Source organism: Nannospalax galili, unplaced genomic scaffold (genome assembly GCF_000622305.1).
Source record: "Nannospalax galili isolate Female #2095 unplaced genomic scaffold, S.galili_v1.0 scaffold891, whole genome shotgun sequence".
NCBI classification, from domain to species: domain Eukaryota; kingdom Metazoa; phylum Chordata; class Mammalia; order Rodentia; family Spalacidae; genus Nannospalax; species Nannospalax galili.
The window spans coordinates 3,810,539-3,825,684 of NW_008330576.1; positions in this window are offsets into that span (position 1 = coordinate 3,810,539).

Sequence of the window (15,146 nt, forward strand, 5' to 3'; positions counted from 1 at the left end):
ATATTTACATGAAATAAGGTAGGGGTTAATAGGGGGAGGTGCAGATAGTGGGGGAGGATATCTAAACACAATCAAAACATAGTGTATGAAAGTCACAAAAATTCATTTAGAAAAGGAAAAATAAAAGAATGCACCAATATTTTGCATTTTCCATTTTATGTCCTTAAGAAGAAAAGGATCCCTGAATGTACCCTAGATTCCCAGGGACCAAAATGTGACACTCCATGCACTCTTTGGGAATCCATAGGTCTGATTTTTATTTCATTTTTTATTCTTTGACAGTTTCATGCATGTATATAATGAACTTTGGTCCCATACTCCAGTAAATAACCTCCCACCCATGCTCATGCAAGCAACTGTAACTAAAAGCAGCCGGTCACACGCAAGAATAAGTCATGAACATAGGAAGGGAGTTGCTGAAATCTGATTTAAAATCATCTAAAAACTATATTAATCCCTCAATAGCAAAGAATTCTGCTCACAGTAAGACTTCTGTCACTGTTTTGTTGCTGGTCTGGAAGGACTGAGTATAAAGGCTCAGGGAAAATTTATTTGTTCTCAGTTACCCTCAACTGGGACAGCTCCCCCCCCCCGCACACACACACACACATGCACATACATGCATGCACACACAGCCTCTGACACGCAGACACTCAGATTGTCTGAACTGTCACCTACACACCTGTTCAAAGCCATAGCAAGATTTTCCTCCGACTCCTTGAAGAACCTTGGGGAACTGAAGCTTTGCCTGTTGCATGGTTAAGGAAGATAATGAGGCCGAGGCCCTCAGGATCAAGGGGAGAGTGCAGCAACTCCCAGCAGGCCTCTCTTTTGAAACTTAGGCCTACACATTTGAAGCACAAACTAGTTTGCACGTAGTATCTTAAGTACTAAGGAGACCAAGTTATTGAAATAGAGCCTCCGATACAAATAATTTTGTCAGTGTAGATGTTCCCTACACTGAGGTCAAGGGCCTGTGTATTCTCAGCAAGTTCTCAAGGGCAGGCTTCTGCTCTTCTAGCTCTCTGGGTTCCAGTGCACGGCAAACACTACTTCACATCTTCGGCTCTCAGTCTTCAGAACAAACAGCAACTAAGTGCCTGGATGTTGAGAATATTGCAGAATTTTGCCGCTTGTCCAACATTCTAAGCAGACAGAGTTTCTGGGTGTGGAAACATTTTGTGCTTAGCTAAGAGAAAAGGCAAATCTCTTAACTGGTCAAATCTTCTCCCTGTGGTAGTGTTAACATGGTGGAATTCTGCATAATGAAGTTCTATTTTCCATCAGGAGAGAAATTCTTCCTGCTTTTCTTTGTATCCCAGCTTGTAATTCTAGACAGATTCAGTGATTGCCAAGGTATTGACAGCCATCACATGTAGTAATTGAGCGATAGTTTGCAATATTAAATAACTCGCATTGCATTTGAATAAAACCATCATGCACGAAGCATGACACTGATATTTGTATCAGCATCTACGGAGGCACCAGAAGCTAGAAATGTAAAGCATCAAATTTTATAAAGCAGCTAATGAAAGTTAACTTTTTGGAAATAAGACTTTAAAATGTTAAACTCATTTTTAAAAATTTAAAACAGATGCAAAAGCGATTTTACTCTATAGTATAAAGAGGATCTAAATTATGTGAGGTTTTTTGGACAAGGTTAAGGAAAAGAATAAACTTCATGGAATAAATATATGGTAATTTATAAATTATATATGTATCCACTTTATTCTCATGCAAATGTCACCAACTCATCAAGAGACTTCTCAGACATGCATTAATAATTAAATGCTGTCATCTTTGGTATTTTTCCAACTCCCAGTCATTAAAAAATAAGCAGCTTTATGCATATTTGGTATTACCACAATGAGGGTCTGCTTGGCAAGATAGGAAGATGGACGGATTCTGATTTATAACTTTTCAGCAGTAGGCACAGGGCATGCAGCCTGCCATTGATACTCTCATTCTGGGCCTCATAAATATTGAGGCAAGAGTCGACTTTCCAGACTCCCACAGGTTTTGTGTGTGTGTGTGTGTGTGTGTGTGTGTGTGTTTGTATTTGTGTGTATGTGTATGTATGTGTGCCTATGTGGGTGGAGGTGTGTGCACATATGCTTGGAGAGGCCTGAGGATAGACTATGTTGGATGTCTTTTATAACTCTCCACCACAAGTGTCTCACAAGCTGACCCCTCCGTTCAGACATCTGCTCAACATCGCAGGTGGACTGACATCTAGGCTCACAGGAAAATACAACCTTTCAATCATATTTATCCTACCACTGGACCACTTTAGCTTCTAGAAAATGGTCCCCTGTGTTAAGTAGAACCTACCTCCAAAAACATTCACAAGATGAGGGTTGGGGGGAAGCTGGAGAGTTGGCTCAGTGGTTGAGAGCACAAGTTGCTCTTGCAGAGGACCCAGGTTTGATTCCCAGCACCCACATGGCAGCTGACAACAGTCCATAACTCCAGTTCTAGGGGAACTGGACACCTTCTTCTGACCTCCAAAGGCATTGCACAACACAGGTGCACTTACACACATGCAGGCAATACACTCATACACATAAAATTAAAGTAATAAATAAAAAATTCACTGGAGGAAGCAGATCTGGTCTAGTTCTGTCATTCAAAGCAACAAATTTCAAGCCACTTGAAAACAGAACCTAGAGCATCTCCTGATTGAGATGGCTACTGCTGTATCCCTCTGTATCTCCTGATTGAGATGGCTACTGCTGTATCCCTCGATTGTCTCTTTCCAGGCCACACACTCCAGGTCTTCCTTCTTTCCATCTACTTGAGGGGTCTTACAGACTATGCTAAGCTCACTCTCTTCCTATCACCAGCAGCAGGGACACACAACCCAGGTGCATTCTGGTTCATCAGTGTCCCCCTTAGCATGCGGCACTGAGGAATATGACACAGCTCCTATTTTCCCCTTCACAGAACATCCTTTTTCATAATTGATGTAAATGGCTGAGGTTTGAATGTAATTTTCATCTTCAGGGCATATTTTTATGAGATTTACCACAAAGGTTTCATTTCTCTAGTCAGAATATATGAAGATTTTTAATTTGCTCCATCAGCAGTGGATAGAGAGAGTCTCTCTTTTATGAAAAATCTGGGGTTATAGTTTAAGAGCCCCCCAAGGGGAGGTTTCTTGCCAACACTGAAGTAGTTGTTGACACTCTTTGGGGACCATGGTCTTGCGAATTGCCTTCCCTCTCCCTACACTAAAGCTTCTGTTCACTTATTTCAGAACATCTTGAGGTTTTTGGTTTTTTTTTGGCTTAGTCCTCATTTGCCTAGCACTCCAGAATATAGACTGTGTCTAGGTCTTCCCCCAGCTCTGTCACCCACGCCAGCTCTGTCCCCCAGGCTTCAGGGCCTTGGGTAAGTCTTTCTGCACCTTAATTTCCTCATTTAAAAAGTAAAGGACAGATGCCAGACAGTGGTGACTCACATCTGTAATCCCAGAATTTAGGAGGCTGGGGAGGAGGATCACCGTGAGTTTGAGGTCGGCTTGAGCTGCATAGTGAGTTACACACCAACCTGGACTATAGAATAAGCCACCATCTTTAAAACAGAAAAGCAAGAGTCAGTTATCCTTATTTGATGGTTTTGTATAATTTAAATCAAGTTATATATTTATTCATGGAAAACGCTTCGCTTTTTGCCTGGAACATATTTGGGATTGCCAGACAGAGAGCAGAAAATCCAATTAAGTCTGAGTCTCAGATACACATTTTTTTTTTTTTTTACTATTTGTTCTGTCTGTCTTTTCCACCTTCTCCCCTTCCTCCTTTGTCCTCTTTTCTCTTTTCCTTCTCTTTCTTTCCTCCACCCTTTCTTCTTCCTTATTACCTGGCCTAATAATTGAAACACGGTAGTAACGGGATTGCTTGCTAGGTTTTAGTGTTTGGGGACAATGATGTCCTGTATTATAACTCACCATGGTTTGCTTCTCAGGAGTCCATGTGCTGGTGGGTTGATCCCCACTGAAGAAGTGCTGTGGAGGTGCTGCAGCCTTCAAGAGGTGGAGCACCTGACAATGGTTAGGTCACGGGGGCACAGGAAACCAATTAGTTCCCATGAGAACTGCTTATCATAAAAGAATAAGACCGATCCCACCCAGCCCTCTGCTTCTCATCTCCCGGTGTGATGTCAACCACCTTGAGGTCTTTGACCACAGGTCAAATCAACAGGACTGTACCATCTTGGACTTTCAGCCCCCCAAACTGTGAGCTATGAAGATCTCTTTTCTTTGTGTATTATGCAGCCTCTCTTATAACAATGGAAAATGGACCGTGGCATTACTAGAACTACGAGATCAGGCTGACCACTGAAACTTACTTCATAGAATTGTTGTGAAAATTCAAGTTCTCAGCCTAGCATCTGGCACACAGCAGGTGATGAGACATGATAGCATGACCATAGGTCCTCCACCTGGTAACACTCAGTTCCTGGTATGATCCAAAGAAAAGAACTGTCTTGAGTTTGTTCTTAGTTCAAACGCACTCTTTTATACAATATATATATATTTTTTATTGACTTTTTGTGCATTTCATACAATACATATTGATCATATTTAGACCCCCTTGCCTATCTGCAACCCCTCATAACCCCCCCCATTGGATTTCATGCATTCTGTAATATATGTTAAGGCCTATCAAGTCAAGCGTGTGTTCCCAGATGTCCCTTTGTGTGAGTTCATCCTCTGGTGCCTGGTCAGCCTATCTAGCATCACTCTCTTAAAGAAGATCAATTCTCCTTTACCCAGCAGTCATCAGCTATTAATAGTTCATCAGCTAAGCTTGGGGCTTCTTACCCATTTACCCAGTTCTTTGTTGGTTTTTTGTCTAGTTTGATTTTGTCTGCCTGGAAAACTGTTTCCTTGTGATCATTCACCACTCCTCTCTCTTAAAGTCTTTCCACTCCCTTCTTCCACAGTGGTCCCTGAGCCCTGGGTAGGCAAGATTTAAAATAAGAGTCCTATCCAGGGACATGCATTCTGCAGTCTCTACATTTTGGACAGTTGTGACTTTCTGTGTTAATCACCCTCTATTGAATGAGGAAGCTTTGCTGATGAGAGTTGAGAGATGCATTAGTATTCCCTCTGCCCCTTGTTCTGCAGTGTTCCACAAGCCTTAGGTATAGAGGTTCCATTGTAGATGCATCACTTAGGGCTGGGCCTCTCACAGACACTTATTCTTTGCATTTGACCAAGTGTGGAACTCTGTAATAGTCTTTATCAGTTGCAGTTCAAACATTTTAGGAAATGGGATTTCATAAAAGTTATTCAACAAACTAAATGGCACAAAAAACTACAGCCCCAAGCCCTTCATCATATGGTTGGGCTTCCATCCCTTTCCTTTCCCTCTTGTGTGGAGGACACGTTTCACAGCCCACACTTCCTCAGGAGCCTCAGAGCCAACCAGCAGTCACCAGATAATGTACGTTTGTATGTCTAGTCGCACAAAGGCTGCAGGGCTTTCCCAATTTCAGAATACCGTGATTGGTGACTGAAAGCCTAAGCTTATACACCAGAACATATCACCTATACCTCCTTAGGCCCTAACTAGAAATGAAAGCTATTGCTTTTATTATCAGATCACAGTCCACCTTAAAAAGTGAAACCACTGTTCTCAGGAGTCTCCACAGTGGTTGCATTCATTCCATTTCCACCAACAGTGTATAAGAATCAGCCTCCTGTGGGACTGGAGAGATGGCTCAGTGGTTAAGAGCACTGGTTGCTCTTGCAGCAGAACCTAAGTTCAATTCCAAGCACCCACATGGCAGCTAACAACTGTCCATAACCCTAGTTCCAGGGGAATCTAACACCCTCTTCTGATCTCTGCATGCATTGCAAAACACAGGATACACTTACACACATGCAGGCAATACACTCATACACATAAAAAATAAAAAGATATAGTTTTAAAAAAGAATCAACCTATTGAGCTAAGTAGTGAGATCAAGGTCAACTCTCTCAAAACTCAGAAAAGCACCTCAAACAAACAAAAGAATCAAAATCAACAGATGAATGAATAAAGAAAATGTGGCGGATGTATGCAATGGAGTGAAGGGAAATGGATGGAATCAGAGACCACTGTGTTAGTGGGATAAGCCATACTCAGAAAAAAGTATCATATGTTTCCTCACACAAATGTAGGAGTATTCTGCAAGAGGATGTGGACCAGTGGAGCCAAGAAAGGGTGGATGGGAGGTGGATATGGTGAAAGCACTTTGTTCACAAACACAAACATCTCACAATAAAACACATTATTTTATATAACCAATACATGCAAAAAAAGAATGCACAGAAAAAAGCATCAAAATGTAGTAGAATGCCTTTGTGTGGCTGCTGTCCCCCGCTCCTTCATGGTTTGCTTCTCCTTTCAGTTTTCCAACAGCCTGCGGTGAGATCAGTGCAAGCCTACGTGTTTAGCATGCTTAGAATCTGCATTCCAGCGTCAGCACCACACACATGCACACACAGGCAAACACACACACACACCGCACACACACTCCAGTCAAAGTCTATCAGAATATTCAGAAGTCCCAAGGCCACACCTTCTCCACACACATTTTACAGAGTGTGCCCTTGCCAAGAGAACTATGTCCAAATTACCCCTCAAATCAAGGAAATTTAGTATTTTTCCTGTTCTAGGATCACACCCAGCAACTCACTTATGGTAGGCAAGAGCTCTACCACTAAGCTGCATCCCTAGACCTGTGATTCCAGACTTTAAACATAACTAAGGCATCCTGGTCTTTCTGAGCTATAAAAAAGGCTGATTGCTCACACTCCTGAAACACGCACACACACACACACACACACACACACACACACACACACACACACACACCCCACACATATATACCACACATTCCCTACACACATACACACCACATACACACCACACATACCACATACACAACACACACACAACACACACAGCACACACACACATTGCGCACACACGTTTTCTCTTGTCCTCTTTCAAGCAGAAAGAAAAGACCACCTAATTTTCCTTTTTATGAAGATCATGAGATTTTCTTCCCTAATCAGGATTCCTGCCATTCTTCATTCTCAGGAAGGGACCCTCTCCATCTACACCTATGGTAATCCTGGGAAAGACACCCAATGGGAGAATCGCACATTTCCATGTTGAATTTTCTTTGTATTACTCAAAATATCTGCAATAGTCTCCTTGCTGGGAGGAAAAAAAAATATTGAAATGCTCCATTTCCTTCCCAGGTTATACAAATTAGTATAGTCATTCTCTCCGAATGAAAACATGTTGAGACGGATTCAGGACACTCCATTTAAAATACATGTTACCCTCAAATCCAATTTCTACTGCCGTTGAGTGGCGAGGGCCACCGCCCTAGGATCACTGAGCTGCTCAGCTTCCTTCTGCCAGAGTGTTTAATTTCATTTTACTTCCCACAAATAAGCATGCTTGGAGCCTCTGCCTTTCCTTCCTCTGGAGTAATCGAAAAATTTAATTCGCATTAAGCCAAAGAGGATGGTGTTTTCCCTAAGGTCACTCAAGGCAAACATCTTAAACCTCTAACAGCCCATCAGTCAGAGATGTATGTCCTGTCCTTTTCTGATGAGTTGTCTCCCAGAGACAAAGCCTTCTGTCCAACTCCACCCCACTCAGCTCTGAGTGGAAGGTCACCCTGAGAGGCCCACAGGTGCCATTCCATATTTGAGCTCCACTGTGATTTTTAAGGTGCCAACAGTCTATGTACTGGGCACCGCCTCCCATTGGAGATCTGTGAGCTTCTAGGCTTCATTACTGCTTAAAAGATTAATGTGAGTGGGGACCAAAAGCCTCTTTGCTACTGCAATTCGAACTGCAAGCAGCTTACCCAAGAATGAGTATTTCACCAGGCTCGGTCATGCTCGCTCGAAATCTTATCATTCCTTCCCTAAAAACTAATAAGGTTTTTGTGCACTTATAGGCTGCCTTTCTTGAACCCCAGGCAACATTCTCTCGACCACTGTTACTGGGAAATGAGTGGATCATCAGCTGCTTATGAACAAACAACATACTGACATCATCATGCATAAAGATTCCATGGAGCACAATGGCGTCCAGCATATTTCTCTTTTATTCATATATGAAACATGCCCAGTGTTATATGACCAACACAACCAGACACATTTCCAGGTTGATCTGGAACCACACGGGGAAGATAAGGATCATAGAACTTATGATCCTTAGAGAGTAAGGAATCTAAATATTCTTTAGATGAATATCTTATACCTAATATCTAGAGCTTCTTTCCTCCCTTCTGTCTAACATAACATTTCTTAGCCATTTCCTGAAAGATCATTTCTTTCTCTTTTTTGAAAACACAAGAACTAATATGGTGAAATGGACTAAGAATTCCACCTGATTCAGTCTCTGGATTTTTTCCCTTTTTTTCAGTTATAGTATTCAAGTTCATACTTTAACTGTGACATTTAACTTCACCTGGGGATTCGCACTCAGAATCTTCACTGGTTTTGGAGTATCAGGAGGAAGGTGAGGGTCTTGGGCATGAGCCAGATGGGTCCTTGTTATTTATTTCATTGCTGTGACAAAGTGCCTGTCAAAAGCAACTTAAGGAAGGGTTCATTTGGGCTCACAGTTGGAAGGTACAGTCCACCATGGGGGGAAGTGACAGTGGCAGGAGCTGGAGGCACCTGGTCACATCCCGTCTGCAATCAGGAAGCAGAAAGTGATGAATGCTGGTGCTTAACTTCCATCTGGAACCCCAGCCCTGGAATGGTGCTGCCACAGTTAGGATGAGTCTTTCCAGGTCAATTAACCTAATCTAGATAATCCCTCAAAGGTATGCCTGAGGGGATGTCTCCCATGTGATTCCAGATGCTGTCAAGTTAACAATCAGTATTAACCATCACGTCCGCAGAACTTAACTGAAAAATGGAGACCAGGGAGCATCCACCATGAGGTAAACCACTGCTAAAGGGAAGTACATGGCCTCAGGGACTGAGCCACAGTGTATCCTTGAAAGAAGGTGAAGGGGCATTTCAAAAGGACAGACAGAGTGTGTTTGTTTCTGTGTGAGTCTGCTGCCCTGCTGTCTCTCTCTGGCTGAATAGAGAGAAGCTAGAAGCAGAAAGACAAAGCTTATGCTCAAAACTGGTCTTTGCCCCACTTGAGTCAGGTAAGGCAGTGCTCATTTACCCTCATTCAAGGCCAGATTTATTCTCAGCTTGTGCCTGGGGCCTTAGCAGCACCCTAGATCCTCATGGATCAAGCCTGAGCCCCTCCAGTTCTCCTCCTGGGGGATTCCACGGGATGCATTCACAAGTTTTTTTTCCCCACGGCTGATGTCCACTGTTTCTCTGCCCCACTGTGGGCTCCCTGACCCTCTGTCCTCTTGCCTGTGGCCATCCCATTCATTCTACCCTGGTAGTCCCTGGGACTGTGCAAGGGTTGACCTCTCCTCTCTCATGCATAAAGTTGTATCACTAGATTGTAATTAGTACCGTGGCTCAGTCTTTAGTTTTTCCATTTTATCAAAACAGTGGGAATGCAGTTGTTTTCTCTGGATTCTTCTTTTCACTGGCACCAGCCTCGCGCTTCCATGTCCCACCTCTTCAGGCCTCTCCTCTTACCTATACCTGGGATGTCTGTAAATACTCCAGAGCAGGTCCCTTTTCCAATAACAGAAACTCATATTCCATTTTTCATGCATGGTCACACTGAGCCCCAGGACAAGGACCCAGGTACCTCAGAAACAAGCCCGAGCCTGTACCTAGAATACCTTTGCCCTGGGGCTTAGTCTCCTTCCTTTTAAGCAGCTACATTACCCTCTCCTGCTGCAGGTGGATGTTCTCAGCTTCCCAGGACACCCACACTTCCTGCAAAGGCTCGACTTCATGTCCACATTTCCAATGAAGGAACAGTGGCAAATCCAGCTTAGCTTGGGATACTAGCACTGGATGTCAGTGCTCCTCAGTGGGCCAGATCTATGTATGCCCTATGATACATCTGCTGAGAAAGGATAGAGTTTCCAGAGAAAGAAGGCACTCAATGAACAAGACAGCGAATAAAACATATCTTCAAGTACTGGCCTCCAACCAAGCTTGTCTTATTTCAATGCTTACAGGTAGAAGCCCTTCCCCAGGTTACAAATACAGGACATGGGGCGGGGGGGGGGGGGGCCAGGGGGGGGGGTCCAGGAGTGGGGGACTTCAACCTCAAAGAGGCTAGTCAAGGTTGCTCCCAAAAGTCATCCTCACATCCACTCTCCCCCTCCAGTTCCAAAAGCACTTCCAACACCTGCACTGCTGTCAGTGGCTCACACTCTGCCACACAGCTCTGTGGAGAAACCAGGCATCCAGTGCTTTGGAGTCACGTCAGGTTGGTTTTGATTCCACCACTTACCAGCTGTGAGGAATGGTTTCCTCATCTGCAAAGTGGCATGTGAGTATTCAACTCAAATAATCAACTGGGACAGTGCTGGGTGAAGTTGAGGCACCTTTCGTTATCGTTGGTACTGTTGCTAATGTTAGGCTACAGTTGCCTTTTATCTATTTTATTTTATTTTATTTATTTTTTGGTCTTTTTAAAACAGAGTTTCCCTGCAGCCCCAGCTGGCCTGGCATTCACTATGTAGACCAGGCTGGCCTCAATCTCACAAAGATCCACCTGCCTCTGCCTCCCAAGTGGTTAAAGGCGTACACCCCCATACCCTGCTTACAGCTAGCTGCCTTTTTAAAATAGGCAACCAACCTTCAGCTTCTTTCACAACTACAGACGTATACCATGAGTCAAAACCACTGAATAGTATGTTCTAAGAAAGCAAAGGGCTAAAATTTACAAAGCAAAACCAACCAAAAAAGCAAACTGAAAATGGATAGTTTCCTCATTTTGCATTCGGTTGCTGTTTTCTGATACCTGCAGGGAATATGCTCTCCTAGCAAGAACTTCGTAAGAACAAAATAAGAAAAAGCATGCTCAGCACTGAGCACTGTGCCTGGACATAAAGCATCTCACTCACACTTGTGGCAATTTTGTTGTTGCAATAACTGCTATGATTATGGTTATTGGTTCTAAGTGCTTAAATATTCATTGGCAAATGCCTTAAAGTGATCGTTTCATTGATTTCTGGAAAAAGCCATAGAGCTTCTTTTCCCACTTCAAATATACCTGTATGTGTGGGATTAGTTATAAATCAATTCATAAAGCCCAGAGTAATTTTTTCAATATTTAGAAAATGGAAGGGGGTCACTAATCAACACAGCAGAGAACAGAGTGGATGCCCTGGAAGCCGGGAGCTTTCTCAATGGTCACTGCCGGCTAGACTTCCTGTAAGTTCCTCACTGCTCTCTAGCTTCTGTTAGAAGTGAGAGCCTTACAGCCTCAAGGCAGATGCACAAGTCCTAGCAGCAGGCTGAGCAGCCGGTTCCCATGTCTGTACGGTCACCATTCAGCCAAAATACAGCTCCAGTGGGAGGAAAGAACACTGGCTTTTAACAAAACACAGGCATTTTCCTCTGCTCTGGGCTTCAACTTGCATCTCTCCAGGCTGGTTTGGAATGACAACCAAGATGACTCGTAGGGAAGCCGTCTCAGCACCCACTCAAAACACCGTTCACTCTGCACAGAGGATCCAGGCCCTGCTCGCTACAGTCACCTCCCGTCCTCTGTCAGACCTGAAGCCTGCAAAAGATGTCTTCCTTAGGCAGACTCCAGGGAGCAGTGCTTGTTGGGTGCTACTAGATTTGTTCTCAGCTTTAGGTATTGATTTTTCCCGCAGCAGAACAGCAAAGGCCTGACAGCATGAAGGAGGGAGGGTGGTGGCTTCCCTTCCCCCAAAGCTAGCTGGGGGTGACAGGCAGAACAACTCCTTATCTTTCACAGGAGATGAAAAACTGTGCCGGGGACTCTCCTGTAATTCTGGAGATTTGTCAGAGCAGTAGGGGCCTATGCATCTGTGAAAAATATGCTTCCCCGCCTCTTATTACTCTGTCTCTGATCACACACAGTCTGTTTAGGGCATTGATAACCATGTTAAGGTCATTTGCCTATACGTTCAATACTGACAAAAGCACTATATAGTTAAGTTTGATTTTTCTCCCTGCAATCCCCCCACAACCCAAAAAATTGTCTTTTAAATAATGTTTTCTTAAGATTTTTGCATCACAGTTACCTATATTTATCAAAAGATTTCCTTCATATCCAAGACTCATGCACACAAACCAAAGGTTTTAGCTGAGCTGATCCAGTGATTCAACCTCTCCCATGGAGAGAAATTGCTTCTCTGTAAAAACTAATACCCACCTGGTTTCAAACCTCAGCTACAGGCAAATATGTCATCACAAGAGACATTTCCTGTTTCTTTGACAGATTGGCCCAGGGCTGAAATTTAATCTAATGTGTCAAAATTGGTAGTGGAGGAAAGCAGACAAATACTAAACCTGCTCAGATGTTACACTGTACCTTCTTTGAGAAAAGTGTGAACACACCAGTCCAAGGTGTTAAGTGCTAACCATTGCAAAATGAAATAAAGTCTCTGTAAACCTTCACAGCGATTTTTCCAAATGATACAATAGTGATACCAAAAGTAGATGTGAACATCCACAAGAGAAACAGTGAATCTAGGCACAGACGTTATGCCCTTCACAAAACTAACTCCAAGTGAACCACAGCTCTAAATGTAAAGCCCCAAACCATGAAAGCCCTAGAAGATAACACAGAAGAAAGCCAGATGACCTTGGGTTTAGTGATGGCTCTCTAGAAAAAATAAAGGCACAATCCCCAAAAGAAATTGCTGATAAGCACAACTCCATTAAAATTAAACATTCTGCTCTGTGAAAGACACTTCCAAGAGAATGAAAAGACAAGCGTCAGACAGAGAGAACATATGTGCAGAACTCTAATCTACTAAAAGACTATTAACCAAAATAGACAAAGAACTCAATGTCTAACAGTAAGAAAATGTTCATCCTAATTAAAAAAATAGGCAAAAGATCCAGTCATCTTTCCAACAAATACGTAAGATAGCAAAGGTCCACCAAGATACTCTATGCCTTGTCGTTATAGAAACCCAAGCACTATACACCTATCAGAATCACCCAAATCTAGAATCCTGAATGCTTATGAGGATGTAGAACCAAAGAAATTTTCGGGCATTTTTTCCTAGAAGTGCAAAATGGTATAGCATCTTGGAAGATGGTTTGACAGTTTCTTATAAAATTGAGTGTTCTCCTTCCACATGACCCAGCAGCCAAGCTCCTTGATCTTGAAGATAGGCTTTACATTAGAAGGAGCTAAGACATGTCCACATAAAAACCTGCTCAGGATTGTTTGAAGTAATTTTATTCATAATTGCCAAAACATGGAAACAACCAAGATGCCCTTTGCTAGGTTAAAGAAAATCGGATACTAGCCAACACTTTTTTTTTAAAGGATCTATCAAGTCATGCAAACACATAGAACCTTAAATGCATATTACTAAGTGAAAGAAGTTAGCCAAGAAAAGCTACAGGATTCCAACTCCATGACCTTCAGGAAAAAGCCCATGCGTAGAGACAAAGAAAGAGCAATGGTGTACTCGGGAGGCAGAGGTAGGCAGATCTCTGTGAAATCGAGGCCAGCCTGGTCTACATAGTAAGTTCCAGGCTACCTAGCTAGGACTCTTGGGAGACCCTGTCTCAAAAAAAGTAAAGAACAGAACAGAACAGCAAAGAAAAATGTAAAGAACAGAAAAGAAAAATAACAATGGTTGCCAGGAGGGAGAGGGAGGGAAGAGAGGAATGGATGGACACAGAGGTCTATTGGTTTAATGACACTATTGTGTATGATGCTGTAAATGTGGATATTTGTCAGTACACATATTTGTCCAAAACCATGAAACAAGAGAGAACCCTAATGTAAATTGCGGACTAGCATGGGGTCATTGAATGTGGTAAAATGTACCACCCTAGCACAGGATGCTGATAAGATGCTGATAGTGGTAGGAACAGGTGGTGGAGAAAGATGCTTTTCTCATGGTGGCCAGGAATCAGAGAGGAGGAAAAGGAAGTGACCAGGGTCCCAGTATTTGCCTCATGGACATGCCCCAAACAACCTAACTTCCTTCCATTAGACATTATCTCCTAAAGGTTCCATGACCTCTCAGCAGCACCACATAGGCTGGTGACCAAGCATGTGAGTGTCTGGGGATACTTACCCAAAGCACAGCATCCCCATGGTTATGAACCTCAACCTCTTTAAAAAATAATCTGTTCTGCCAGGTGTGGTGGTACACACCTTTAGTCCCAGCACTCAAAAGGCAGAGGCAGGCAGATCTCTGTGAATTCAAGGCCAGCCTGGTCTACATAGTGAATTCTAGGACAGCTGTACAGGGAGACCCTATCTGGTGGTGCGCCTTTAATCCCAGCACTTGGGAGGCAGAGGCAGGTGGACCTCTGTGAGTTTGAGGCCAGCTTGGTCTCCATAGCAAATCCAGGTCAGCTAAGGCTACAGGAAGACCCTGTCTCAAGAAGACCAAAAAACAAATCCTAAAAAAAATGTGTTCCGCTCCAGGCATGGTGTCACATGCCTTTAATCCCAGCACTTGGGAGGCAGAGGCAGGCGGATCTCTGTGAGTTCAAGGCCAGCCTGGTCTACATAGTGAGTTCCAGGACAGCTGGGGCTACAGGGAGACCCTTTCTCCAAAAGACCAAAAAAAATAATATAACAATAAAATAATAATAATAATAATGCATTCCAAAGGGGGAAACAAAGGAAGATGGAGTCAGGGGTTGAACTGCCTTCCAGTGGAAGGAGAAAAGATGAGGAAAGCAGGGTGCAATGTGCCTATCCGACTTTAAAACCATGCTGCGAGCTCTCCAAGCTGCAGTGAAGCCCTATGTGTCATCTCACCAGCTCTCTTTTTTTCTTTCCTGCTTTGCCCTCTGCTCCCTGCACCGTCTTGGCTTCCGCTTCCTGTTTGTACTTACGTACTGCTGAAAGGACACATCTAGACTCTAATTCATATGTTTCTACTTAGCTGCCCTTTGGGGTCTGCCCTTTCTGAGCTCTGAACTCTGACCACTCACCCTCTGTAATTGTAGAACTTCATCCTTTGTCTGACTCTAAAGCAGGCGTATCATACTTAGGCAGTGTGTAACAGCA